Consider the following 4,587-nt stretch of genomic DNA (forward strand, 5'->3'; position numbering starts at 1 on the left):
TAATATTTTTTTTCCAATTTTGATGTAAGCATACATGTGCGATAAAACTAGAGTTAGTTAAAAACAAGCAAGATTTATTTAGTTAAAAACACTGTTTTTTTAAGATGTTTAAACAATATTATTTTTTTTCAATGTTGGATGTAAGCATACATGTGTAATAAAACTAGAAATAAAACTGTAAATAATGTATTGTTTATTTCCATTAATTTCTTTTTACCTACAATAGTACAACCGCAATTCATGCATCTCGCATTTGTAATTGTTCGCAAATGTAATCTCTCTTTATTAATCCACGTCGATTTGCAGTTGCAAGCTCTGCGCGTGTAACATTATTGACATATGCTACTTCAGGTTCAGACACATTGTTAGGATCGATATTTTCAAATTCGTTACCTCTTAACAAACATATATTATGTAATATACAACAAGCCAATATCATACTAGGAATAATGTCAACACGTTCCATGTCAAGTACTGTTAGAATTAAGACTTCGAAACCTTCCTTTTAATAATCCGAAAGTTCTCTCGATTGCCATTCGGGCTGACGAATGACAAAAATTAAAATTTCTTTGTCTAGCAGATGTCCATTATCACGATAAGGTACAAGAAGATGCTCATGGATTGTATACGCTGCATCACCTATCAAATGACAATTATCTGGAAATTTGATAGGATCATTGAGATAATTATAAACCTCTGAAAGACGGAAAACTCGTTGATCATGTATATACAGAACCAACGTTTCCAACGTAACAATGAATGAACCGACATTGGTGGTCACATATAGCCTGCAACGTAAAACAAAAATTAAATTTGATTAAAATTATAGAAAAATACCAACAAAATATCTAATATAAATATAATAAAATCTGCATTTATAAGAAAAACAAAATTAATTTACATTAACACATCTATTTATTAAAATAATCGAAAGTAAAATACCTGCAACTGGATTAAATGATGTCCCTTTCTATTCACGTAACATTCTGGATTTTCATGTGGTGCAGGGATATTGATATGAGTACCATCAATTGCTCCAATAACTTTGGGGAAACCACTAATGGCAAAAAAACCATTGTGTATTTCTATTGATCTCTCTTCATTCGGCCAAGTAATAAAATTTGATGCCAATTCAACTAAAGCTTTGACACCCTGTTGCAAAGAACCGATAGAAACTGATAAAAAAAATATATTCTATCTGAAAATAATGTGTTTTTGTCCTCGGAATCTCTTATAACTTCTGATAGAATTGATGATTTTTGGAATTTTTTGATTCAATCAGATTTCATACGTATCTATCACAACTTATGCAAACAGATAGAACTCCAAAGAGACTCGGCGCAGGTCAATCTGAGATTGCAGATATTCTCCAAACTTCGGTCGTTTTTTATCTGCAATTGCAAATAATTTTAATGATTCGATCGTCTTTAATCAGCAATTGCATATACCTTAAAATTTGAATTTTTTATTGGCCTCAATCGGAATAAACTTGCACTTACAAGCTAGGATTTTATCAGGACTTATTATAGAGGGACGTATATGTTTTAATCAGATTTCGGCAGCAATTATTCTGTATATGGACTGTCAAATTCAAAAAGTATCTTCGGTTCGAAGAGCGTGAATCCGTATCTGCAAATTACTTTTGATATGCACATATTCGTATTGTGAAAAGTTCGACCTCGATACAAGGCTTCGGTTCTTATCAGTAAATACGGGTTAAATAAGTGTCTGTTTACATCGGATTTTTCCAATGCAGCCACTTTTCTAGATGAGACTGCCTTCAATCGGTCGCTATATGGATTCTCGGGTCGAAAATTAGTCATTCGACGATTTATCCGTATTTGCAAACAATTTTTTATCTGCACTTATCGGTATGCATTTGTGTTTTGTTAAAACTTTACTCTAGTTTGTATCAGTAAATACGGGTTAAATAAGTATCAGTTTACATTTGATTTTTCCGATGCAGCCACTTTATTATAGGGCGAGAATGTTTTCAATCAGTTGTTGAATGCATTCTCAGTTCTAAAAGTGATCTGCGTTCCTATGAAGATTTATCCGTATTTACAAACAATTGTTATCTGCACATATTTGTACGAGCTTAGATTTTAGTAGCTTATTATTATTTCTATATGTATAAACATATTTTCCTCCCCCCAAAGCCTTTTTGGATAAATTGATTTTCCGTTATCCAGTGAAATAGCAGGGTGCTATAAAAATGACAAAATGTGCAATGGAAATGCCTTTGTCTTCTCTGCATTAAAGAGATATTCAATTTAATTGCGTAAAAGTAATTAATTTTAATATAAACTGCAGGAACAAATCAGAATACAAGATTAAAATTGCATTTTACATATCGAGTTTTCTATTTGGAATTTATTATGTATATATGATAAAATTTATACAATTGAATTATTAATTAATTTATTTTTTATTAATTGAATTATTTGCATAATATAAATACATATATATATATATATATATATATATATATATATATATATATTAATATCTGACATGTATTAAAATCTGAGAATTTTTACGTGACGTACAAAGATTGAATTTTTAAAACAACAATATAATTATGTCAATTAAAGGCCATATTACTATTGAAGCAGAAAATAAAGTTAAAGATTAGAAAATAATTTTTCAAAAACGAAATTTGAAAACAGCATTTATTACATATTTTTAGAAATATAATTTTTAAAGCCATTTGAGGGAAAAGAAGGCAAGCTATGAATTACACCACGAATCCATAGTTTATAACACGGAAATTATAGTAACATCGTTTAGTTTGGCACGTTCGTTTTACTATTACATTATAATATTCCCATCTATGCATATATACATATGGATCTTATTTATAAAAATTTGCTGACACACGGATCAACTTAGGAGCTCATCAATCATACGTGGCGTAATAATTAAATTCGCAGACAGAAATTTATTTGTCTAATTTTACACTAATGTCACACTAATGTCAGACTAATTTCACAAAGTTTTCCGATATTTCACTTCAAATATACGAAAATCACTTAGGGTTCGGTGGCGTCACACCGACGTTGCACTACCACGCATACATATCCCACACACGTGTTATATTGCATTTATATTGTTGAGTAGGAAATTACAACTAACCTGTACGTTACATGTTGCATTGTGTTTGCTGGGATGGATCTTATTTATAAAAGTTTGCTGACACACGGATCAACTTAGAAGCTCATCAATCATACGTGGCGTAATAAATAAGGCTCCTGGTCCCTGAGCCGAGAACTCCGCGTCGACGGTGGCGACGTACCGTCGCGGTAGAAATAAGAACTCTCTCCAATGGAGAATAAGCGAGAAATGTTGAGAATTGACACTTTGAGAATTCTTGCGTAGTATTTCCAAATAAAAAGATATTTACTTAAAATAACACTACAGATCACTTCAGCACACTTCGAAAATACTTCGAGTTGAAGTTAAATCTACCCCTTTCCCTTGACAGTTAATAAACAGCCATAAAATAAATGTGATACGAAATCTAGTCATGCGCCTGCGCACAAGCCTGCATCGCATCACATTAGTTTTACGGCTGTTTATTAACTGTCAAGGGAAAGGGGTAGATTTAATTTCAACTCGAAGTATTTTCGAAGTGTGCTGAAGTGATCTGTAGTGTTATTTTAAGCAAATATCTTTTTATTTGGAAATACGACGCAAGAATTTTCAACGTGTCATTTCTCACTTCTTTCTCACATTCCAACATGGCCGTGACGAGTACCCAGGAACCTTAAATTCGCAGACAGAAATTTATTTTTCTAATTTTACACTAATGTCACACTAATGTCGCACTAATGTCACACTAATGTCACACTAATTTCACAAAGTTTTCCGATATTTCACTTCAAATATACGAAAATATATTATAGCGTAAATATATAAATATAAATAAATAAAAATAAAAATAAATAATAAATAAATTTACCGTTGCTTTTCCTACATTAAACTTTTCACAAATTGATCTGAAAATATAATTAAAACATATTATCTGTAAAATTTATTTTCAAATTACCTTTCTCTGTAATCTAAAATAAATATACTTACCTATATGAATCTGGAGTTGCCATCTTCCAAATGGCAATCAAGAGCTGCTTTTCAGGTGATGTTATAGGGTAACCAGGTTTCTCTCTTATTAATTTCGAACTGATTAGAGTTAATATAAAATCAAATGTTCCACGAAACATCCTAAATAAAAAAAATATACGTATTTACATTGTAGCTATATCAATACGATATATATGTGTATATATATATATATATATATATATATATATAATATATAGTATAAATAAATATTGTTTTCTCAATATATTACTTATAGTCAATAAATACATAACTAAACATTTACCTGAAATGAGATTTGAACTGATTATTAGTATACTGTGGTATGATAACCTCTACGTAATTTTGAAGGCGGTGAACATGTTGTTTAAGGAGGGTGGTTAGAGTCATTGCGGGGCAGGCGGCAAGAGGGGAAAGCTTATAGGTGTAGCGTTGCTTTTTGCTGTCTCTCTCTCTCTCCAACGCCCAATATATATTTATGTCTCTTTT

At 31.0% G+C, this 4,587-nt stretch overlaps 1 pseudogene; it reads right to left on the reverse strand.

The window, feature by feature from the left end:
* Window positions 1-467: 467 nt before the first annotated feature.
* On the reverse strand, window positions 468-4,488 carry LOC139783959 (putative nuclease HARBI1; annotated as a pseudogene).
* Window positions 4,489-4,587: the final 99 nt, after the last annotated feature.

The sequence above is a fragment of the Temnothorax nylanderi genome, unplaced genomic scaffold, assembly GCF_030848795.1.
Source record: "Temnothorax nylanderi isolate EJ_2023f unplaced genomic scaffold, tnyl_v1.0 TNYL_tig0564_pilon, whole genome shotgun sequence".
Classification (NCBI taxonomy): Eukaryota; Metazoa; Arthropoda; class Insecta; order Hymenoptera; family Formicidae; genus Temnothorax; species Temnothorax nylanderi.